General features: G+C 36.8%; 1 protein-coding gene across 2 annotated transcripts in view; it reads right to left on the bottom strand.

Annotated features, from left to right (window-relative positions):
- Nucleotides 1–27,236, bottom strand: part of LOC140146268 (glycine receptor subunit alpha-4-like) — a 364,389-nt gene that overhangs the window by 141,148 nt on the left and 196,005 nt on the right. The gene's annotated exons all lie outside the window — the stretch shown is intronic.

Genomic DNA, 27,236 nt, shown 5'->3' on the forward strand with positions numbered 1-27,236 from the left:
ACTACGCGCGTTATTGGCACAACGTTATAGACGCATAACACGCAATTGAAGTTTATCGGACGAATGGTGAAATAATCTGGAGCTACATTATTTTCCCTCCACGAGCACGAGTAATTTTGAGATGAGATGATATTGAAGTATGAATTTCAAAAAGGGCTATACATTAAACTAGATCTGTTCCGTTTGGGCGCAAGGGACTCAAACGATACACCAAATATCGATTAATCGATTATATTTCTTATTATTCGCATTTAAAAAACAAAAACAAAGTTGGCACTGATATTTTCCCGCAACATCGGCCTCGTGGTAATTCAAAAGTTACTGTCGTTAGTAGCTGTCTATCGTCGTAAAATATACAACAGTCTCTTGTGTAATATCAATATCGTCATACCAGACATGACCAACCTATTCAAAACCGCCTCTAGGGTTTGTTGTCGAATTCATTGTTGAGCGATAAAGACTTAACCACGGATAAACGCGAAATATGATGCAATTTTTCACAGATTAAATCCAACGGGATTACAAAAAGCTAAAACCATCGACGTGATGAGAAGTAGCTTTAATACATTAACAATATCAATGTCTAAAATGTGGTTTAATATGTCCTGCAGGGAGCTATCGGTACTGGCAATCCGCATTATGTTCTACTAGGATTAGGTGCTCCAGTTACCAACGATTTATGTTACTTCTTGAGGCCTAAGCGTATACTTTTGATTAGGATTGTTGCCGTCTTAGTTTCTAGTATTCAACTTGGTTATTGCCTTTGGCCGTCTAAATGAGAGATTTAAATTAAAGATTTCTCAGGAGATGGTCATTGACCTGCAGGATGGGAACTGTGATTCGAAAGTGATCATAAAATGTATATGCATTGTACCAAGAATACATTGGGGTTTTGTTTTTGATGGTTCCGTTTGACTGCTATGAGTTCCTTACTATTCCCAAGCTATGATTACATTATTGAAAAAAGCAAGCTTCTTCACGTTATTTATGTATGCGCTGAATACATAGAAAAAAATACCCACAGTTAAGGTTAGAAAGACATTCAGGATGGCAGGGGCTGCCTTATTGAAGTTCGCCTTTATGTCGCTAGCACCCGTTGATATTATTATAACATTTATCATTGTCTCGTCTTACTACTTATTAAGGATTGTGAAATACAAGTTGTACATAACAGGTTGATATATAATGTGGATCTTATCAATTGAAGTTGTCGCTCAAAAACCGCGACATAACCAACATTACTCATGAAACAATGACCTTAACGAAGTTAACGTGTTAAAGGAAATGCGCCCAGATGATTGAAAAGGGAATAAAGCAAGTATATAAGCAAATACTGCAGGCGCTGCGTCATTAATATATCATTAATATTCAGATAAAATACGTTTCCTCAGATACAAAACGAGTATGACATGCTTCTGGTTTGATATTTAATGCTATAACTAAAATTTATTTTAAAGAACCAATCTCGACTCTTTGAAGACTGTGAGAAATGCTGTTCTCTGTGTTGACGACAACATACGCCCCCTTACATCGCAACAGTGTCAACCCAGCTATCAAACTCACAATAATTCAGAGAGAATAGAATAGTGGACACGTTCACTATGGACCACAATGGCCTCATCCCAATGGCGGAGTTCAGTAACCTCAATTAAACAATCATAGCGAAAAATTTGACCTCAAGTTGCGGGGTATGAGTTTTTGTACCCAAATTTTCAAAGGTCATTCAATGAATGAACAAATGTATTGGAGTTAAAGAACTGTGCCCTAATAGATGAGCATGTTGTGGATCCTAGTGGTTGTCACACGGCAAACTGGATGGATTCATTAAAGTAACTGTTTAACAAATCCGACCCAGAGCAACGAGTACTTGTCCTTTAAATCGCACCACCCGCTCTAACAGTTCGTACACTCGTGCATAGAGCCGATACCTGTATCACAGAGGAAGCCGATAAGATCATTGAGAAGGACAGTATCAGGTCCCTCAGAATGTAATGTGTGGCTACGGGGATTGGGTTTACAATGTTGCCCGACCTATCACAACTCAACCTAGATAGCACTAGACCCGAGATAAACCTCATGTGGGGAGCATAGTTATTCCATATGCCCGGGGTGAGTCGGAAGCTCTTCATAGAATCTTTAGCAAGTGAGGGCGTTCCGTCCACTTTAAGCCAGCTGAGAGACCAGCCAACAGACTACGTTATGTATGCTCTGGTTGCGACCAAAGAGAAGGTTCCTCCTGGTAAATGTTGCGGTACGGTCTACCAAGTCAACTGTAATGCCTGTAAATGGTCGGACAATCAGTCAGATATATCTTAATAACAGAATCCCAGAACACAGTAAACCCAGCTCTGGTTGCGACCAAAAAGAAACTTCCTTCTGGTAATTGTTGCGGTACGGTCTACCAAATCAACTGTAATGCCTGTAAATGAATCAGCCAAATATCTTAACAACAGGATCGCATATAACAGTAGACCCAGTAAGACCACCTCTCTAGCATGTCCAGTTGGCAATCACCATAGAGCGAGACACAATTTGATTGGAATTATTTCAAAATCCTTGATTTTGGTTCCGGAGGGACCTGAAAGAAGTCATTCACATCATCTATATAATAATACGCTATTCTCTGTCTCTCTGTCTCTCTGTCCCTCTGTCTCTCTGTCTGTTTGTCTGTCTGTGACTGCTAATGTTAGGCCGTCGGTGGGTGGGTGTAGTTCTGTCCTGGCAAGAAGAAGTTTATGTTTGTTAAGTCATCTGACCCCGGGGCCCCTTCCCAGGGGTCATTTGAGGTCAAATTACTACAAACTGTTGTGTGAGGCTGTAGTAGGTCGTACAGGGCCCAAACTTGGTGGGTGGGTGTAGTTCTGTCCTGGCAAGAATAGGTTTAGGTTCGTTAAGTCATCTGACCCCAGGGCCCCCTCCCAGGGGTCATTTGAGGTCAAATTACTAAAAACTGTTGTGTGAGGCTGTAGTAGGTCGTACAGGGCCCAAACTTGGTGGGTGGGTGTAGTTCTGTCCTGGCAAGAATAAGTTTAGGTTCGTTAAGTCATCTGACCCCGACCAGGGGTCAACTGAGGTCAAATTACTAAAACTGTCGTATGGGCATGAAACTTGGTAGGTACAGTCAACGTTTAGAGCCAAAATTTTGGAAGGTCATTTAGGGGTCACCAAGGTCACCCAGGGGTCATCTGAGGTCAAATTACTAAAAACTGTAATACGGGCATGACACTTGGTGGGTACAGACAACATTTAGAGCCAAAATTTTGAAAGGTCATTTTGGGGTCATCTAAGGTCACCCACAGCTCATTTGAGGTCAAATTACTAAAAACTCATACGGGCATGAAACTTGGTGGGTACAGACAACATTTAGTGCCAAAATTTTGAAAGGTCATTTTGGGGTCATCCAAGGTCACCCACAGGTCATTTGAGGTCAAATTAGTAAAAACTGTTGTATGGGCATGAAACTTGATGGGTACAGACAACATTGAGAGCCAATTTTATGGAAGGTCATTTTGGGGTCATCTGAGGTCAAATTAGTAAAAACTGTCATATGGGCATGAAACTTGGTGGGTACAGTCACCATCAGCCAGGTAATCGCGCCCAGCCGAGAACCGCCAAAAATGGGTAACCGCCTAGTATATATATATTGTTTATACCTTACTTCGTCAGAGCAATCTCTGACCAGTGAACAAGGAATAATGCTACATTCAAATGTAAGCAAATTTCCGTTTTGAGTAATAATTCAATTTAGTTTTTTTTGTTTCTGCATGTATCATACAATTACGATCAACAAGTATATGGCCACACCATGTAACGAAATTATTTTCTTAATAATATCACCTGCGGACATTGACCAAAATACGAATCCTAACCAGAGTTAAATGAATAGTTATTTCATTAGAGTGTGCGACGTTTCTTAAGGGTGTTCCGTCTCTTTAGGATTAACAAAATAAAGTTGATGTTGGTGTTTATCGTATGGTCATTCACGAGCTGATGATAGTTTACAAGTTATGACAATATGCCACCTTTTTGGATTTGCAGCGCTATTCTTAAAGGATATCACGATATTATGCATTATATGTTAGAAAAATAATTATCAAGCACGAACCACATGGTTTTATTTGAAGCAAACTCATATAGACCGTAAAAACGAATAAAAACAGTCGTCTCTCAACACGTGATATTCAAAATTCCCGCGTCGAAATTTGGTAGCGCAATGACGTCGTCGTTATCTGTGCTCAAATGTCATTGCCCTTGACAATTTCGTCGCCCGCCCGGGAATTTTGAATATGGCGAGTTGAGACACGGCTGTTTTTATTCGTTTTTATGGTCAATATAAGTTTGTTTAAAATAAAACCACGTGATTCGTGCTTGATAATAATTTTCTTCACATATGAGGCATAATGTTGTGATTGCCGGACAGAGACTTCCTTTAAGGTTCGGTATTCTGAAAAAAAACCCGTGTATCAACTCTTTTAATGCGGAATAAAATGTGCCCTTTATGCAGATCATCACGACCCATTGACAAACGTTGTCACGCATTTTCGCAGTCCTCTAATAACTACAAAACTGACCACAAGTGACTTCAATAAAATCATCCGCAAGATCCGAAAAATATCAGTATATCCATGTCTCAAAAAAGTTAATAGCATCTACCTAAACATAATTATACATCTTTATGAACAGTATAGAGTGCCGAATAATAATTTACTATAAACTGCAATATGACATGATCACAATGCGATGAAGCGTTATGATCAGATAAACTCAACATGTTATGGTCGTCTGTGGGAAAACTAATATTCACAAACAAATATTTATAGCCAATAAGTTTCAGAATGAAAGACATATCATTAAATTAAATTACATCATTAAAGTTCAGACTAAATTCCACCGTTTGATTATATTTGTGAGGCATCACAATAACATTTGAGGGTCTATATACTGATTTTCATTGAAATCACTAAAGGCCCCTTCAAAAACTTTATAATTTATTCAAGAAGGAAATTGGAATGAACTTTCCTTATGAAATTGGAGCTATTTCATAGCTGACATCAGTTAAAAAGTAAATAAGTCGATGAATATATTAAGTCAATATATGATTTAGTCAGCCAGACTGTGTTTGATCCTTTTACACTGGGGATCATTGCAAAATTTGATGAATTTGTCTTATTTTTCATATCTAAAGCTATGCATATACTTTTCAAACACATGGATTTGATATGCCTGTATTCTCTTATTAAACTATCCGCTTTGATATAGCGCATTAATGCACTTTTATTATTTCTTCTGTAATTGAGAACATTAAACATGTTAAAACCGACCAAATTACACTATATCGTGTTTTTGTGCGAAATGTATTCCAATATTTTTCAAACTGCAGATCACGTTTCTCTCAGCTAACGAAGAAGAAGTACAACACTGACAGGTGGATTTTACAAATGGCTTTTACACTTGAAATCCATACACCCCTTATGGAAGACACGATCTTAACATCCCACACAGGGGGTGTAGATTTCAAATGGAGTCAATCATTTAGGTAACTCCGTTAGCAATTTACACGCCCTGTGTGGAAGCTTAAGGTAACGTCGTCCATAGGGGGTGTAAGGATGTCAACTGGAATAGCCCAATTGATTGAAGGGATGGAGAATGTTTGACAGGGATCACGATGGATGAGTGACAAATGTATCAAAACGATCTATCGAGGTATTACTTGTGGATTTCAGAAAGAAAATGTGCACAGACGTTGCTACATTTGGGCTATTCCAGTTGAAATGCACACGCCCCTTAAGGATAACACGACCTTAATCTCCATACAGGGAGTAAGCATTTAAATTGAGCTACCAGAATGGATGATCCCATTTGAAATCCGCGCCCCTGTGTGAGAGATTAAGGTCATGTATTCCATAGGGTTGAATAGATTTCAACTGGAATAGCCCATTTCTCATTATTGACGTGCCCACATGTTATTGCGAAAGATGTATTATGTTCCCAAGAATAAAGTAGCACTATTACATTTTGTTCTACGTTAGACACAAAATAATATACTGTCACCATCAGATGTGATACACGCCTTGTCCCCAAATAGTTTTAAACTTTGTGACAGTTTCAAATCAATGAGCATAATAATCAAGGGAATCGTTGCCCACTATGAGTCTCTCTGTTAATCCCCAAAACAAGAAAAGGAAAAATAACATTCAAGCATAGTACTACAACATTCAATCATTGAAGAGGAAGCTTTACACGTTTATTTTCTACACTACTGAGCATATTACCGTTGACACGCATTGAATACACTTGACACATGTAAACATCTGTGTCCACGGGAATAAGATCGTGTGAATTCCTGGAATTATTTACGGATGGTAACGTTCATAGTGTACTTCACAGCATACTGCAAAGTTGAAGCAGATATACTCTTTCCATGTCATGGCGCATATCGCAAAATTACCGTAGTCTTCTGTCTAAAGCTTCACGGAACAGTCTAAAATGATAACAGAATATAAAAGTGGTTCCGTGCTATAAGTTTTATAATGTGGGCGTCATTTCTTCATATGTCCACTAAACATTACAGTTAGTAGTCGTCGTGGGAGCGTCCCCCTAAATCATAAAATAATTTGGGGATAAATCAATCAAGAACAAATATGTCTGCTGACCCCATTAATGTTACCGTTGTCATCGAATATCCAATAGGGTTATCAACGTAGTGACGGTGCCATTGACCTCAATGTTTATCAACAAATTCAAGGGAATGGTATATCGATATGCTTGAGCGAACTGCATACAATCAATACATTGTGATGCTTTCTTCGCTGTCGAAGTGATGATGTAACAGGATTAATTACCATAGCAACAGATGAATACATTTTTTAAATAGATTGTCCTGCACTACAACGTTCACGCTATACCTATGCATTGAATCATACTTTACCATAGATGTCAAAGAAATGGTAATCACTCGCACCTGTAAGATTAGAATCTTTGAACAGAGCGGTATTATATTCAATCTATGATATACACAGGTGATGAGTTTGCAGAACGATCTATTCAAAAATTGTATTCCTCTATTGCTATGGTAGTTTTACTCATGACTAAGCCTTCTAAAACCAACGAAGTTCCCTATACCTCATTTTAAAACTACTGAGCCAAATTAGCCAATTACCTCATTTTGAAATATAATATTTGGGTTGTTTTAAAGGACCCAATCGACAGCCCATCCCCCATTTCGCTTCATCAAAACTGAGATTTAGGTATCAGAAGAAAGCTCACATTTTTCGCATTACCCCAGTGAAATTAACGTCCGATATATTATTCGTTTAAATGGTGTGACCTAAAACGTAGTGATTTGTAGTGACCACACCGGAAGTTTATGCAGTATCATGTGGGGTATTGTTGAACATGCTTTTGCTTCTCATATCAAAATCAATCAAAGACTCAAAATTAGGAAACATATTGTTTTAGATAGAAAACAGAACATGAAAAATCGCACCACGCCACTTTAAAGTAAGAGGAAAAATAAATACAAATAATGGTCTGGTAAATAATCCAACGCGGGTAGCCCTTATTAAAGAAAACAATACCAACCACCGCAGGTTCATATTCATAATAGCGGTTAGCACCATTCCATCGATATGCCATAATAAATATTTCATTTGTTAGAATTTTTGATGAATTATCCGAATTGTCCTTGACATTTAACATTTTTGAAGTGTTCTATTTTCTTTTATTGGATAAAGAATACTCTATTTTTAATACTTTTTTTTCTGGCGAGCATGTAAAGTTATGTCAAAATCATTCTTACATTAAGTGTGTCAATGGAATGTAATATCGGCGACAAATTTGCCCCTGAAGAAATAAAAAAAAAAAAAAACCCAGACTCTGAGCCTGTAAATTGTATCAATGAAATAAAACCACTGCTGATAATAAAAATACATATTCCATGACTCCAATTTTGGTTTCAATGTTGATGACTGCCCATTATGCAACTCCAGTTGAATCCATTCACCCCTATGAAATGTCACGACCTTTATCTCCCACACAGGGAGTGTAGATTTCAAATGGAGTTACCTATTCAGGTAGACTCGTTTGATATTCACAGTTCCCGTGTGAACGATTAGGGCCATGTTTTCCATACTGGAATAGCCCATTATGTAAACCTATAGACGAATCCAATTCCACGCATTTCCTACACCTCAATGGCAGCCATTAGCTGGGTCCCCGTCGGCTCTATCTCACCTAAAATGTGAAATGATGCGGCCTTGGAGGGTATTATAAACTGCATTCTATCACCCGTGTTACTCGTAGACAAAATAATGATGACAGTTTACAACACAAAAGAATCTAACATCGAATTTTAAGCGGCTTTAATCCACCCAATTGGGCAGTCACAACACCAGTTTGGTGCAATTGGGGACCCAATAATGGCCGACCAAATCCTGACCATGACTTGGCTCGTTGGATTCGTCTATAGGAGCACATCTTCTTTCAAATTGATAATGGTAGGCATAATATTGACACGACTGATAATGTAATAACATTCTTACTTCTCAACTAAAACACCCAACGCATTTACATGATTAAGAAATAAAGGGTAATGCATGATCCTTTACACGAAAATAATGTGTCCGAGGCAGTAAAAACGTAAATAATGGGTGAGGCGCAGCCGAACCCATTATTTAAACGATTTTACTGCCGAGGTCACATTATTTGCGTGTAAAGGATAATGCTGCACCCTTTATTTCTATTCTATTACCACAAAATAGTGCCATTTAAAGAGAAAATATCACATTTTTTGCCCAAATATTTCAAGTTGTTTACCTCAAGGTGTAGCGCCTACAATGTAGCCAAAGCGTATGCACATTCCAATAACACAACCTAACATTCCATTCTCCCCTATAAGCAGGTATGCACATACAATAACACACCCCTGGCATTCCATTCTCCCCTACATAAGCAGGTGTGCTGTGCGCTTTGCTGTGCGCTGTGATGATATAAGAACATAAAGTTCGTTGCCCTTGACACTTTATCGCTAATTAATGGTCTGTCACGTGACGCGTTTCAACAAATCACAGTGCGCGATTTTGAATAATGGATCGTGGGGGTAATAGAATTAAAATTAAAGGCCCATTCAGTGATGTGCTCATCCGGACGATCGTAAAAATTATCAGAAATCAGATTTTGGTACCTTTGTCATTGTCATAGATGTGCATACTTCGCCTGCTAGTGATTCAGCCAAAAGACGTGTAGTTTAGACAAAATAAGGCATTTACATGAAACTACACTTTATATACAGACAGCATGTAAATTAGCTACATGCCTTTGAATGGGTCTTCAACTTCGTCAATACTGCTGTTTTCTTAGTTTTTTTGGCAAATTTTTCATTCCAAAAATACCAAATGACAATTTGAATGACGTATCCATCACCTTTAAGCAATTTATATACAATTTTTTTTACACTTGCGTTGGGATTACCGAATGGGTTTTTAATAATACAGGGTGTCTCTGAAAGTACTGCACCGTCGGATATTTTATTTAGTTTGATTGACCTTTTCCATGTTTTCGGTAAATCCCATAAACCTTTGAGGGTAGACCTGAGAAGTCGTCATTTGACATCACGCCGATGCACACATCGATAAGCGAACATCGTTACAGCCCATTGCAAGTGAGCTTTTCAAATTTCAGAACAGTGGGAACAATTTTCTAAATTAAAAAAATTATGCAATAACTTACACTATTGACCTTTGCTTCAATTTGACATTAAAATACAAACAGTAGGGAACAGTTCTTTCAAAGATACCCTGCAACAATAAATGAAGGACGAAAAAACTATAAAGAATTAGTAAATAAGTATAAACAAAGGAATATTTGAACCACTACAATCATATAAAGTGCTATAACGTACAGCAAAACAGCCTTGCCGCGGTACCATCCGAGTGCTGCTGCAATGTCAATGGTCATATGATGACAGTAGTCATATATCTGGTTATACGGGTATGTGTTATTTGTCTTGGTGCATTGTGACCAGGTTACAAATTCGGACTTGAATAAAACATCAAGAGAGCAAAAGAACATCCGTGGGCTTTACAGACGGTTTAATATTTCACTGGTGTCATTGTTAGCAAACATGGCTAACCTACTCTGACATTGAAGATAGCAAAGAATCTGACATTTTAAGTAGTTCTAGTAGTAAAGCTAAGGAGTAATCCTTGATATGTGGGTGTGTTGGGTTTGTGAGGTGGGGGTGTAGTTTCTTGATATGTCTTTATCCGTTCTGAAATTGAATGTGAGTAACCCCATGTCCCCATCATGGAGCTGCACCCTTTTCCCCATTTGTCTACTACTCTTCCCTACTTCCTTACCTGGGCTTCCTTATTACGATCTTTATTTTCTTTATTTTTTGTCTTGCTGTACTACAGCATGACAAAATTAGCAATGCTAAAGAATATCCGCGACAGTTCAATATATCTGTATCCGTCAAGCTTCGTATTTTGCCTACATTTATAATCAAAGACAAACTTGAATAGACTAGTTTGCGTCTGACGTCAGGGCAAAGGCGCGGCGTGATTGGTTAATGCGCAGTACAGCATTTCTGGTCTGGTTGAAAGGACATCAACGCAATCTAGTCATTTTCTAGTCCAATTCCCTAGCAATCACAGATATCTATGTGGGTTATCATCACAAACGAGGCTTGCATACCACAGCGTACTTGTCCTTTCAATTTTCAAGGTTAATCGCAAGAATACCCACAAGCTACATGATGAAGTCACTGCGAATGCTTACAACCTTGCCATATGGAAGAACGCGCAGTGGATATCAATGACTTGTTCCTGATGTTTCTACTAGACCGTTAGAATTGTTTTTAATTTGAACGGCGTGTATTATGTTACCAATGTACCCAAACATTCCGTGTTTCACTGTGGTATTGTTTCTTAGCATTCGAACATGCAATTTTCTTCGATATGAGCGAAGAGTACATTATCATGTTACTTATTAATGTGATCTAGATAAATTCACTTTTCTTGCACTGTACTTCACCGACCTTTCTTGTACTGTACTTCATCGACGATAATTTTTGTATATATTATTATCATTGTATTCACCACAATTTCCTCAACTATATAATTACATGAAGGTGTCCAACATTAATTAGTACTGGTACAGCATAAAGTATTTCTTCGTATTGCGGCAAGTTGCATATTTCGGAATAGCTAGCTTTGTGTGGTTCGACAATTTACCACTCAAAGCTATTCTAAATTAAACGAGTTACAGTTATTTTGGGAAGAAATTTGATTTTGAAACAATTGTTTTACCGCCAAACTCGCAAAACAGATCTTGCACATCTCGCAAAAGCGTATTCTATAACACTCTTTTCCTAAGGTAATAAGCCTATTCTTACCTAACCTACCCATCTGTTTAATGTGTTGTTGCCTTGTGTCTGACACTGTGTCAGTGTTTTACATGTAACAATAAATTGAATATTCAATGACATACATGTGAAAGATAAATATGTGCTTCAGAGTCATGTGTTGAATTTCATGCTCTATGCCTCTAATTGATGGGGAACAGGCTTCTAAAATGGGTTAAAGACCCTTACACAATACCATTGGGACCCTGTACAAGTGGCGTGCAATCGAGTTTATCACGCATAATGTCAATACTGTGTCGTAAAATATCCACTGTCTTTGTATATTTAAAGGTACACGGTACCTGCTTTCAGCCTTAAGCGTTCGCAGTGTCCCTTGACGCTCACATGTTTGCTTTTCAGTAAAAGAAATCGTGGAATATAACGGACAAGAGTGTATAGACGAATCCAACGAGCCAAGTCATGGTCAGGATTTGGTCGGGCATATTTGGTTCCCTGCATGCACCAAACAGGTGTTGTGAGTGCCCAATTGGGTGGATTAAACCCGCTTAAAATTCGATGTTAGACTCTTTTGTATTGTAAACTGTCATCGCGCTTTTGTCTACGTGTAACACGGGTGATAGAATGCAGTTTAAAATACCCTTCAAGGCCGCATCATTTCACATTAAGGTGAGATAGCTTGGTCCCCGTCGCGGCTATGGCTGCCATTGAGGAGAAGGAATGCGTGAAATTGGATTCGTCTATAGGCAATATATATGTTTTACTATGTCAAAGTCAAGCTGATGGTACACCAAGGTTTTCAAGTACATTTGAGGAGTGACTGGTAATCCTCTTGTAATGGAAGTGACCTTTGACAAAAGACAGATAAAGTCCCTGTCAATCAAATTCCACGTTAGCCCTTGATTGGTTACCATAGCAAATAAGTGGGATAGAAACCTCCAAAGTAACATTATGGTTGCCAATCACGGGCTGTGCTGAATTTGATTGACAGGGACGTCAGAGTCAGGTCAGACTCGCACTTTAATTATAAATCCATACGCACTTTTTTGTTAATTGCATTCTGAGAATTTCTATCATTTCTGAGCAAACTTTCGATATATTTTTGCATAATTTGTTAAAAATTATTTCATAACTAATACTGAAGTGAATATTGAAATATTATGAAACTAAAATATTTTACAACAAGAAAACAAATTTAAGGAGGAAGGTAACTTGTTCCTCCTCTAATGACCCATAAACATGAAAACCTGTTGAAACTCAACATCCTGGTAGGTTTCGTTCTCGTCAGCCATGTCAGCTGCGAGAAAGAGTCTAATTTATGCGATCCAACAATTGGGCTCAGGAACCCGTCAAATTCAATTGACTATCTTAGTCCGTTTCTGCTGCTATACATTCTCAATACCTGAACACCTCGACCCACTTTTCAAGACATTTCGCCACTTAAGTAAATAGTTACTTTTGGCGCGCTATTCCATTTGGCAGCTTGTCGGGGTAGATTTCTTTCAATCACTATGCTTGCATCGGAAATCAATACACACACCAGCACGTTCTCAAATGTGCACGTTTAAACAACATTGTACGTTTTTTGAAATAGATACGTCCAAATTTGAAAATAGGGGTTGTAAAGCACATGCACGCTCACCCCGACCAACCCTATACAAATAACTATATAGTCTAGATTGATGTAGAATATAGGTAAGAAGAACAAACATGAAAAAGATCCTTCAAGTACTATGCCCAGCCTACACACATAGCTTTCATATAGACTTACATGGGCTCGTTTCAAATATTTAGTTTTGCAGAACGGTTTTTGTAACGGATTTTGTAATTGCTGTAATTGAAAAACGGAACAAATGTTTGGAACTCTCGGTAGCAGGTGGAGTAAAAATCATCAAAAGTAGACGTATTATTAATCTATGCTCTAGTGCTCTAAATATGGGTTGAAACGATATAGACTTACATGGGCTCGTTTCAAATATTAGTTTTGAATAACGGTTTTTTGTTATGGATTTTGTAATTACTGTAATTGAAAAACGGAACAAATGTTTGGAACTCTCGGTAGCAGGTGGAGTAAAAATCATCCAAAGTAGACGTATTATTAAACTATGTTCTAGTGCTCTAAATATGGGTTGAAATGAAGTGCATTATATGGTTTTATTTATTTATGATGTAAGGCGATGTAAATATAAGCTTTCATTCATAATTAAACAAATAATAATAATTACGACAAAATATTCTAAGATGGCACAATATTACGCAGTTATTGAATTTTTTTAACACTAGTATTAAAATCAAAGCTGAAGCTGGGGATACCAACAACGATTTGAAACTAGATTTTATTGTCTCGTTAGCTATAATAGATCGTCGTGATTGGAGAAACCTTGTAGTTGCCTGCTCCGCAGTCGAGATAATGAATTGAAATGGCTTAGTTGTTTAAACTATTTTACTGACTGGAGATATGTGACCATGCACCACGAAGACGCTATATCAAAAGGGGTGCCAAGTTTGCATTTGTTATATGGAAGCTAATTGGACTCTAAATCACATTTATCTTTAATCTTTGCTTTTTGGTAGTGTATGAGAAGATAAACCAATCGCATATAAGCCAACGTAGAGGGCGATTTTAATCAGTATTGTCTTAGATTTATATTTTCCGCATACAAGCAACACATTGATTACTTTTTAATTCATAATATCTATGGATTTATAAAGATACCTTTACAACGATGATTATTTGTGATATTATCGAGCAAATTTAGCAGTTGCCATGATAATTATGCTGAAATACCCATCAAATTTATCCATATGGTTATGGTTTAATTATTTTACGAAAAATAATCAAATACAAAAGCAAGTGTAGGCCCCTACCATTGTTTCTGTCAAATCTCATTATTAGTTTTATGGACATCTGTCTCATTATCATATTAGTTATGCTGATTATAATGACAAAAATTATTTGATTCTTTGACATCTATTCCCATTTCGTTTGTGAAAATGCTAATATTAATCTAATATCTCATTTCTAGGACTGAATTGAGTAAGAATGAGATAAGATTGAGCGAGATTTGGGTAAAAGTTTGTTTACTTATTTATTGTTCTTATTGTTTTCATCAAATGTCATTGTTATGAGTTACACAAAATGTTAAAAAGACACTTTGTGTGCGATTCCTTTTTTTTTCATATAAACAGAACAGCAAAATGTAGGAAAACTTAAAGATAATAAAAAATCGGTGTTCATTGTGCAACATCTTTTTAATTTCAAGAATCCGTCGCCTCCAGAAAGTGTCGCCCCAGGAACCAGAGTTCTGCATCCAAGATTTAAAATCTACAAATGTAGTCTCTATATACCGGCATGAAATTTTGTATGAGCTGTCAGCCGTTTTGCAATTTCATCTTGAATATTATTTTGTTGTATATATAAATATATATGGTTATTTACGGATTTTTAACATACGAAAATAGGAATGACGATATGCGGGAGCTTTAAAAGGCCTCTAAAAAGGATTTCCCAAGTATCCTCAACCTACCGTAGTCGTGACAGTTGTTGACAATTGCCTGCTGCATATTGAAACTGGGTCATTTTAACTGGCAGAAAAAAAAATCTAAATTTATGAGGTTTAAAGTACAACTTTTATCATCATAACCGTTTAGTTAGAAAGCAACATAATCATCAACTTTTATTATAAATCTAGTGGCCGTGTTACTCAATAAGCGTGTATTTATAGTGAATGCACCGAGTTTTGACCACATTTTACGACATTTCTTTTTATACCGTAACTGGTGTGGGGGAAAAAAGGGGACACGTCTTTATAAATATTTCCAGGGGGGACGTCCCATAAAATTCCTAATAGAAAAGCAATAATTACACTGTGCAGCCCGATAAAATAACACGCTTTTAGGGCCAAAATAGGGTAATGCAAATGGCCCATAAAATACCAAGAATTATCCTTCATTTTGGGCTAGCTAAAATAGTCTGATATAAACAAATTTTGGCGCACTTCACTCGCAAATATTCCAGTAAAATCGGCACAAAATATGCTCGTCTCCCTAAATTTCAATCCTTTCGCCGCCACTGATCAACTTACCCAAGCCTACCGAGGTCATAACATATGTATACTTGGGTGTTTGGAGTTTCCGGATAGTTTATGACCGTACTGCAGAGTTTATATGCGAACGGTACCATGCATATACTACATGACTATAAACACGCGTAATGTTTTATTTTTTTTATTAACGGCATCTTTATAGAGGGTAGCCCAGATCAGTGAACAAAGCACTGCTTTCCACTGGGCCCTCTTTACATATTAAAATACACAGAGATACAAAGTTATGAAAAAATATACAAATATTGAACAATAAAATTTCCTTAATCTTAAATTACAAAGCACTTAAATGTGCTGAATGCTAGTACATTTTGGAATCATCTCGTGTTCCTTAAAAGACAGAATCAATGTGTATATCTCCTGACAGATAATATAGCTTCATCCCTGACCAGCAAGACTAGCTATTTGGTCAGTTAACTAAATATTTGAAAACTCTCTCCCTTTGTTGACATTCGTGGTTAAGAGTATCAGAATAGATACCTATTGCAGCGTTTTCAAAGTCTCAAATTCAGGATCATGTTTGCACTTATCATGTTTATGAAGTTAATTCGAGGTTAGTTTATTTGTACTCTAATCAGTTTGGTCCGCAAACGTAAAAACGTCGCGACTGAAATTGACGGGTAAGTGTCATCGATGATGGTTTCCTGTTGTATAATATGATATCAAGGTGATTGCTTTGGTATTTTTTGCATTTTTGGAGAACGTTTTAGATTTTTAAACTGCTCAAAATGAATCAAACAATGACGTCATTATTATGACCTTTGAGCGCTTGATAATTAAAACTGCTTTTGCAAATGCGTGTATGCAAGAGAAAATCACCCCAATCTTAAGACAACATTTCCGTATGATTCAATACGTTCCCTACTTGAATGATCTTTTTCAAAGGTATGTATTCCTTTGTTGTATTGACGATTTGCCGTTGTAGTCCAATTCCGAACGGCGCCTTATCGTGGCGTTGGTATCGCTGTTCAACGATATTCCGTCCATGTATTGACGTAGCCGCTTTTCCATCTTGATCCAGCCTGTCTTGATCTATAGACCTTTGTCTGGCGCCCTCTATATGATATTTTTACGGACTTCCGTCAGCAAACATATTTATGTTGCGGACCAGACTCCTATAAATGAGAAATAAAGTTAGTAATGACGCAGGACAAGGCGAATCGGCCGTCTTTAGTATCTTTTGCACATTATATATTTTGACTGGCCATTTGTGAAAATAAAATATTCATTAAGCAGATGATTTAATCGAGCCGAACAGGTGCAGAAACTGTGCAAAAAGTCATTAAATACTCACAAATAAATACCCAAACTCAATTAACCTTTAACTAACTGTCTAATCTATAGATTGAATTGATAACGTTTCACATTTAACACAGTAGCAGTAACGGCCCTGTAATAACAACATAATTTATCTCTATTTTCGGACCAAAACAAGCAATTATATTATTTTTGGCATTCATAATATTGCAGTGTACTCTTTTGTTAATTTGTGTCTTTAAAACGTGCAATTCAAGTCAACATATTTCATATTTTTCCCTTCTCTATTCTCTATAGATTGAGAACTGTGACGCAGTCACTTACTTTAAGTTGTAATTATATTAGGATAACTACGTTATTTGTGTATTGCGTACAAGATAAAAGAAAAAAAACTCGCATATTTAGTTACCTTATTAGCATGTATGAACATGAACAAAGCCAATTCTGCAAATAATTTCTGATTCCGCACATCATTTTTTAGATCGAATGAATAAAAGTAGTATTTTTTCTCTGCATTGCCTCAAGAATGCGTCCTAGTTCTGGCTCGTCAGTGAATTTTTGTAAAGAACATCATCAGTTAGATATTTTGACAAAAAGCGTGCATGCCATTCGGCAAATTTCAACAAGACAATAAAGTTGAACCTCTTTCTGAGCCATTGACATGCATAACTGGGGAATGTTTTGATACAGTTGATCTTAATGTTGTTTTCCGTCGCGATATTTGTGACCTGCTACCACGAAATGAGCGTAAAGTCGCAAGTTGACAGTTTCGAGACGTCCTGGCTAGTGCGTTGGTGTTCTTTGTTTCACGCGTACCTGTTCAAGCCAATAGTATGTCTGTATGTCCTTTGTGTACATGGTGTATGGGGGCACAATAGGCCATTCACGATGGATACTACTGACTTGTACATGTGCGTGGCAAACAAAGAACATCAACTTAGCAGCCAGGATGTCTCGAAACTACCAACTTACGACTTTACGCTCATTTCGTGGTAGCAGGTTATATTTTGGCATCTTTTAGAATGTAGGTCCATCTTATAGCACAAGAAACGTGCAATGTATTTATTTTCTTCCAAACATGCTTCCTTCCTACTGCTTATGTTTTTGTTGCTAGCTCAGTGCCAAAAGGTTTTACTTAATCGCATACTCAATCAATACATGGTATTTTAGAGCCGTGTGACTTGCGGTTTATGTTCTTTTGCACAACATTATTTATCAAGCTACTATGCTCAGAAGATAACCTGTTTGCTGCTCAACCCTTGCAAACAAAAACAAAATTTTGTAAAAAGTATAATATGTCGAGTTATATAAAGGGCATAAATTGTTTTTATAACATTCAAAATAAATTTGAAAACTTATTGCAAAAATGTCTAACATAATGTTATTTAACTGTTGACAAAACATTTTGGAAAGGTGTTTGCCAAAATATATTTTATATAACCTAACATTTATAATGTTAACGTTTTGACTAAAATCAAAACACGTTTATAACGTTTTAAAATAATTTTTGTGTTTGCCGGGATCATGTCCCGTTAGAAAAAGTTCAAATTAAATCTTATTAACTAGTTACATACCGTACTCTATATGATTACCATGTAATGTACAAGACATACAACATGGCATCTAACGTAATATAGATTTCCTTATGCCTATCAATCCTCTGAAAGTCGAGTATATTCCAGCTTTATGTTTTAGTTTCCGATGAGAACTTATCTATCGATCTAATTAGACTACTTTATGCTATATTTTATAGTTGATAACGAATTGAACAGATAAGAGTTAATCCTTTACACGCGGGTATCGACTGCAGACGACAAGCTTCAAATTTCGTAAATTAAAAAAAAAAAAAAGAATTGTCAATTTTATCGCCATATTTGGAATAAGCATGAAAAATGCATTAAAATGAGTACAAACAAGCCTAGTATTGGTTCAGTGGTTTTTGAGATCGCGCTTGATATTTTGAGAAAAAACCCCGCATAAATGTGAAGTTTTTATAGTGAAACCTAGCACACAGAGCATTAAATATAAGACACCATATGTGATGCGATCAAGCAAAATCAGTCGGAACTCGACCATAATAAATTTTCAGTTTCCTATAGGATAGTAAAAAGCATTTACAAAGCTGGATTTTGCAGAAAACCCCATTGAAATTGAACAACCAGTTCCAAAGATATGAGCAATTTAAGAGTTTCCAAAACAAGAGGAAACAAAAGGAACACCTTTCTTTGTTTGGCTATATCTCAAAATCAATATTTCCGAGTTCCGACTGATTTGGCTTGATCGCATCACATATACGTTACGCAGATAAATGCTGCAAAATTTACCCGAACTAAAGGAACACTTCACTTGATATTTGTCATCAATGAATTTAATAAATATGTCAGAAGTTTGATTTGCAAAGCGTGCTTAAATTTAAACATATACTTACGAGTTCGACCATACTGTCAACACGATGAGTGAAGACGTTTCAAATTTGTCACCACTTCCAATTTAAAATGACAGGGTAAAAAAATTGTAATATGTGCCCGATGGAGCTATGTGCAATAAATAAATTTCCCTATGCATAAAAATGCATTAATCTTGGGAATTAGCGAGAGTAATTTTTATATTAGAAGGATTAAGTGTAGTGCATATATATTAGTGCATATATTATGTATCATATGAACCAGATGTTTTGAGTATGTATTAACACTAAGATTGAGAAAATACATATTTTGCATTAAGCTCTGTTTTTATACGAAGATAGCTAGAAACACATTTTATTTATGAAACTAGTCAATTATGTAGCAGCTAGACCCCGAAGCAACATTTACATTAACAGCTAAGCAAGATAAATTTTACTATTTCCTTTGTGAATCTGTGTTAATATGTGTTATCTGACTTACACTAGGTGTCCCATTAAGGTTGCATGTAGTAGTTCAACAAAACAATGTACATTTCTCAGATAATATTTACTTATTACCCTTCTTGTAATTGTAAGTTTCAACTCCGTATCTTAAAAGCTACTTAACATATGAGAACAAGATAACAGGGCTGTCAAGAGTAGCTAACCATCAAAATATCGCATAACGAAAGTATCGCACAACGTGGTTGAACTAATTGCACAAAAGAAACAAATTGAAAAATTCAGAATGTACACCGAAAATAAATCAGATTTAGAGTTTCTAACTCTTGGTGATAACAAAATGGTCACATTATAGAGGAACACGTTTTTGATGGCGTTTCTGCACACCGTATCCCCTGTCATTTGTGAAATTAATAAGTATTTTTTTAAATTTCATTTAGGCTTTCATTGTTTGAGTTTTGTTGAATTCAAATCGCTGCTGTGTTATATACTGTAAGAATATTTATCTGTTTATCTGTATCTGCCATGCTTTGGCTGGGCATAATCAAATGGCCCGCTAAAATGTACGGTTGCTATGACGGTCGTAATCAGCCTCGTGCTACATTACCGTATGCTATGTAAACAGCTTGCTCAGGAATGCGTGCAATGCGGGTTAAGTACGCAAGTTGTGAACTTCACATTCACAGCTGTACTATAGAGGGTACATGAATTATGTCATTGATTACATCAGTTCATAGTAGAATTGCTGATGTCACCCGATTTGTTTGCCATCTTGCATTGATAGATCATTTAATGACATGTCGCGCCAAGATCAGCGACTCTTGTATTTAAAGAAATGATGGATGTTATTTTAAAGTGAATTTGCGGCAAAAGCCAATGTTTGTTTTTGAAGACTCTTTGATTCACACACATTAATCAAGATCAAGATCAAGTTAGCTTTTCCAGATGAACTCTGTACACCCCATACTATATATACACATATAGAAGACATGACCTTTAATCTCCCACAAATGGTTGTATATAGATTTCAAATGGAGTCACCCATTTAGGTAACTCCATTGAAATGCATATTCCCTGTGTGGGAGATTAAGGTAATGTCTTTCTTACATGCATAGGTGGTGTATGAATTTTAGCGGAAATAACCCAGAACCGGTCTTTGTAATTGTACAATCCAAAAACTACTTTTATCCATGCAGTTATTTAAACTGGGGGACAAAAACGGATACGCTCCACTGAAAAATATAGTCATTCAATATTTGTATAACAAGTATAAGCAGGCCCGTACGCATGATTTCATTTGTGGGGTGCTGATTTTGAAAAAGTGGACCTTTTTCCAGGGGGGGCGATTTTGTGAAAAGTGGACAAAATGTGGACCTTTTTTGTCCAAAAAGCGTAAAAACCCTGATTTTTTTTCGCAAATTCTTAAATTTTGGGATTTTTTATATACTTTTCCAAATTTGGGTGGGGGTCGCACCCCCCCCCCCACCTGCGTACGGGCCTGAGTATAAGTGGCACGTAAATATACAAGTAGCAAGTAAATATATTATAATTATATATTTCTTCTTTTCACTGAATCATAAAATAACTGTTGATTGAATACCAAATTTATCATTGAAGTTACTAATGAATAGGTCGCAAACACATGTTAGGCATGTTAGGGATGAATTCAAAACTCGACCGGTGATTCCGTGCGGTTCCGCTCAGTCCGTAAAGTCTGCCGGATAATGTACAGCAGTGAGGTCAGTCGTCACACCCTGGCTCACATGGCCGTTTGATATCATCCAGTCGCCCGCGTAAGTAATAATATTTTCATTTTCAAGTGAAAAGTTTCTAAACAAATATAGTACAATAGGATGAATTGCCCTTCCCGGAAGTTCCTCTCAATTATGCTTTCAACTATGCGCTATTGTGACTTCGAAATTTCGACATTTAAAAGTTACTCCGGTTGGGGATTTAAATTCTTGAAAATTCATATAGCAATGACCTCTGACAACCAGGCGGAACCGCCCGGAACAAGCGATTGACCAACGTTTGACAGCCGGTAGAGTTTTGATCTCATCCCGAAAGCATACGAAGCCTATAATACGATATATATTCGTCATACATTCAATTCACAAACAGCTATATTATTTTGTCAGTGAAAATGATAGAATGTACAAGCATGCAGGGTGTATCAAAATGAATGGTACCCATTAGTTTGTTGTCTAATGAAACGCATGCTTCTTCCAAATTCAACATTAGATCCTCTTGAAATGACTGCAACTCATAATTTAATGACATGTTACATACATCTTCAAAGAAGATGGATGTTGTACTGCATTTTGATGTGGCAGTCGTGTCCTTACTCATTGGTTATTGATGGGTACCAATCATTTTGATACACCCTGTATTCTACTTACTTGATGCGTAACTTATCAGTCTATGTTCCATTCATTAAATCAAGAGAATTGATCAAGTACCTTTGCCACCTGCAACTATTTTGTTCCTTTTAAGTCAAATGGTATTCACTAAATGTCTTGTCATTACTATTCTGGAAGCGACATCAACATTAAAGGAGTATTTCGTGATCCTAGCATCCTCTATTTATGTCATTTTTCATTAGATATCCACGACAAAAAAACCTATTCCCAAAATTTCAGTTGATTCCGATTTTGCGTTCGCGAGTTATGCATAATTATGTGTATTACACTGCTCCATAGACAATGCGTTGTAAGTTCGTTCTGGTGCACCAGAACGAAATTCAAATTTCACGATATCTTTGCTAAACGAATTAATCTGCAAGAAATATTTTGTACATAAACATTATGTAGCCAGAGGTTTTTTTGGAGAAAAGTGGGGGATGAGGCAGTGGATCACGAAATGCCCTTTTAATAAAGAATGCTCTTATTATTCCAGTTTCATAGTTTTATAAAAAAAAATATGTTGATTTCTCGCTCTCCTCTTAGTAAATAAATAAGTTCTCCAATTTTTTATTATCGCAGACGACATATCGTCGTTGGGCAGGAAAACCTCCTATGCGTCATTGGCCCCTGAACATGTTTAAAGCAAAACCTCCCATGTAACATGTTGCCACTTTTGCTTTAAACATGTTCAGGGGCCACAACCATACAGGAGGTTTTTCCTGCCCAACGACGATATGATTGTTTGCATCGTGATTAATTTGATCATCAGCTGTCTTTTTCAAACTCCATGGTTCCAGTTGAAATCCATACAATCCCTATGGAAGACACGGGGCTTTACCTGAATGGGTAACTCCATTTGAATTCTTCAACCCCTGTGTGGATGATTAAGGTTATGTCTTCCATAGGGAGAGGCATTTCAAATTGAATAGCACAACCTCTCACTAACCAACACGAAAATTGATTTCAATAAATGTTCTATTGGAAATATCTCACCATTAAAGCTGAACTTATACTCCATAGCTAAGCGACGATTATTACTTGGCCAATGAGGAAGCGCGCTTTTCCAAACGCAACATAAAGCGTGATACCTCATTTGCTAGAAACTAATCGCTTGTCGCTCAGCACTGGAGTATAAATTCAGCTTAACCCTATGGTTTCGATAATGTAGAGCTTAACTTTGATGGACAGATATAGAGTACCTGAGCTTACAGGTGAGCGTGATTGTTATCATTGGGTTATATCTAAGACATGTTCTGCATATTAATCGAAGTACAGCAGTTTTTGAACTACTTTGACAACAACTTTATCGGCGTGGGTGTTTTTCCTGTAAACAATGCCTTGTATTGGTGAGAGCATAAGGAACTTATCTCCCCTATTAGCTTGATCAGGATCTGTGGTTTGATGTAAGGTTGTGCATTTTGAGGAACAGCAGCTTTTGGCTCGTGTTTTGTAAAAAAATATCTCAGTGTCAGATGGTTTCATGAACTGGCAGATCGTGATTAAAATAATGGGAACAGAGCAATTTTCTGATATGTTTTATATTCCGAATTGTTTTTGTTCCGAAGGGTCGCTTATCCACACCGTCTTTTATATGTAAGGCTATTGTTCCTGCCCACTTCTGGACTGAGCAGTCGAAATGTCGGCCATTACTTATTTTTCCAAAAGAGCATTTTCCGAACATTTGTTACTCCGAAAGGTTTTATTCTGGCATTTTTTCGAAAATGGTATATAGGGGTCGCTCATTACTCCGAAAAGCAACCACACTTCTTTATGATATTTTCGAAGAAGCGCCAGTTCAGAACAAAAAGTATTTGAAGCAAAATCACAGTAAAGCAGGAGATGGTATAAATCAGAATTTCTGCCATCTTAACTTTTGCATTGTTGGCCATGTGTCAGCGAAGACCACGTTGACATTTTCAGGATTGCAACCAAGCTGGTTGCTCTATACTTGGTTCCCATCATGCACTATTCTGTTAAAATGTGGTAATTTCTTTCGTTAATAATTCAACATCATCGCCAATTGTTTACTAGACCATGTACTATAATTGAAGACCGAATTAAAAAAGAAGACTAGTTTGCATCTGACGTCAGGACAAAACCGCGGCGTGATTGGTTGCTGACCTGCGCAGTATGGCATTTTTGGTCTGGTTGACAGGACGTCATACGCAAACTAGTCTTTTTTTTAATTCGGTCTTCAGTTATAATGTCCTTGTGCAGTGTAGCGTTGCCATTTCATTCTCAATCAGTTTTCTCTTCTCAAGTTGAGCCAATTTAGTAAGTGTGCTTCAAAATTGGCAGTGATGTTGAGGTCGCCATGGTATATTTTACTAAAATATAAGCCAATGATGGATGGATGTGAGCCGCAAATGAGAATTGGGAAAAGGCATTTCTTAATACGCTATTACAAAATTCTTCTGATTGTTTACATTTCACAATTCTATTTTTCAAACTTCTTAACGTGTTGGGTCAATTGAGTGGCATACTGGACACAATGATAAATAATGAATGGCAAAACAGTAGCATTTGTTGCGTAAATGCGAGTTACTCCAGTTCAGTAATGGTTTTTTATATATAACCATAGTAAATCATGTCAAGGCTTTAAACAATGTCATCAATTTTGGGATTAACGTCTTTGTTAAAGTTGTCACATACTCAACAAATTCTATCCGGTTGCTATGGTATCTTTCACTAAAATATAAGCCAATGAAATGGATGTGAGCCGTAAATGGGAATGGCGCAAAGGTATTACGTATTGCTCTATTAATCATCTTGTAATACATTTTCTATGACTTTTCTTGGATTTACTAACAAAAAATGGACCTCCTTAGCGTTTGTATGACTTCCGATTTGGGGATGGTTGGATGATGCGCAATTGCAAGGGTCGTTGTCCAAAAAATTTGTTTTAATCCCATTCGTACGTTCAATCATTAATCTAGATTCACTGTAACCATCAACGTGCTAAAACACTGCTCAAGAGTAGGAGTTCATTAAAATATTTATACATTTAGGGCCGGTTTCTCGAAGCATGGCTAGTGGTCATGCTTCATAAATTATCAGGCTTCAACCCAATTAGTCATATATATTAGTGCTTTCAATTACACATCATACATCACCTATCACCTAGAATTTAATAAAATGGATCCAAATTGGAAGGGCTAGCGTACTGGCTTAAGAAGCCTGACCACTAGCCCAGCTTCAAGAAATCGGACCTTACCGTCTCATAGAAACTCCGGAATTGTTTGAAACTTTGGACGGTACACTACTCGGGCTAAAAAAAGTAAATTAATTTTAATACATGTACTGGTATCTCTGAAAGAAATGTAACGTCGGGAATTGTATAATTTGAATATTTTAATTTCTAAGTCAAACAATAATTGAATAGCTTTATTCAACTGCATAATAATAAAACAGTTTTCCCATACTTTTTGAATTTTGAACATTTACAGCTTTGTTCTTGAAAAATAAGGCTAACAGTTGATTTTGATTCCTTTCCACATAATTCAAAGATTTTAAGCCTAGTATGCTCTCGTGAAAAAAAATTGAGTTGGCTTGAAATTCCCCTGGACAAGGAACTCACTGCTAATTTGTCTCGTTGTAACCCGTACGAAACTCGGGGAGCTGATCCTGGTTGCGATGGTTATTTGTGGAATGTCTAGGGTGTGCGCTCTTGAAGCAGCAAAGTCCCTGAAATGTTGTTTAATGGTTTATGGAATGATGTGGGCCATAGTGGTCAGCGACAACCTGTAAAGTGTGCTGAGGCTTGTGGATCAACGTCTAGGCGTTGTGCCTGTGCGTAGCGCACTATAAATCACTGCGCTTGTAATGCAGCAATTAAATGATATGTACCTAAAGTATCAAGCATCTAGTATTAGCATAAAATGGTTGAATACACATTCTTTTTAACTCTTTGAATGGAATCAAAATGAGGTGCGATTCAGACATTTTTTTAAGGAACGTGGCGGTCATGATCGCGCGATAATGCGTTCGCGTATTACACGTGCGCGAATTTAAAATCTTTATATTCTCTAAATATACACTGTTCCCTTTTTGTTTTTCGTTGCATCATTACTCAAAACTAGTAACAAACATAGGTCGAACATCAGCAGTCAGTGAGAGTTTTCAGTCCGGTATAGACCATACAACATAAACACTAAAGCATAGCTAGCAATAACATGCTTGAGAATAGACGGAGCGGGATTGAATACAATATATATCAATACCATTGTAAAGGCACGTACATGACTTGAGGTACTAGTATACACTAATGGCAGCAGTTTATTGTAAGGGATAAAAGAATGGAGAAAAACTACATTATGTTTGTTTTTGGCCACTGATGGTAATGGGTTTGCCTCAAGTAGAGATAATTTAATTTACAATCGAGATTTCCGAACTATATTCAGTTGAAGTACGTCTCTATATTGCGGACGTGGGCAGAATATTTGTTTGGTATAATATAGTGTTATATCTAAAATAAACATAGTGTTTGTTACGGGTCGCTACGACCCAAGGCCCAAAACACCTTTTATCCAAAAACACTTACTTCTGTTAAGGGGTACTACACCTGGCCAATTTTGTGCCTATTTTTGCATTTTTCTCAAAATTATAGCGCATTGGTGACAAGTAAGATATGTATATTATAGGGCAAGGACTACAACTATTGCACTGAAAATTCAGCAAATCAAGGCAAGTAGTTATTGATTTATTGATCAAATATTGGTTTTCCCTCATTTTTGACTGTAACTCCACAACTGTTGTCTGTGCTGAAATAAAATTTCCAGTGCAGTAGTTGTAGTCCTTGCCCCTATATATATACATATCTTACTTGTCACCAATTTCTATAATTTTAATAAAAATGCAAAAATAGGCACAAATTGGGCAGGGGTGTAGTACCCCCTTAAGTTGACAAATGTTGAATCTTTTATGATATTGATAGTATGATCACAATGATTTATAACATTTACATTTTTTATATTATAAAATTCTAGAGTGTACAATAGCCAACGAGGAGTGACACAGTTCAAGAACTATATAGACACCTAGGCACTTTAACCACATGGCCAATCAGTGGTTCACAGCAGCTTATTAACAACAAAAGTAAAGTGGTACAGTAAAGCATCAGACACGTGAAATAAGATGCTAATGCACTCTGCTCTTGAAAGATGCTACGCCGTTGTCAGATATGTCTCCAACTACTCCATCTGGTAGGCTAGTCCAAACGTGAACTGCAGTGTGGATGAAGAGATTTTAAATATGGTTCTAGAAACTGGTAC

This window comes from Amphiura filiformis, chromosome 2 (assembly GCF_039555335.1).
Source record: "Amphiura filiformis chromosome 2, Afil_fr2py, whole genome shotgun sequence".
NCBI lineage: Eukaryota > Metazoa > Echinodermata > Ophiuroidea > Amphilepidida > Amphiuridae > Amphiura > Amphiura filiformis.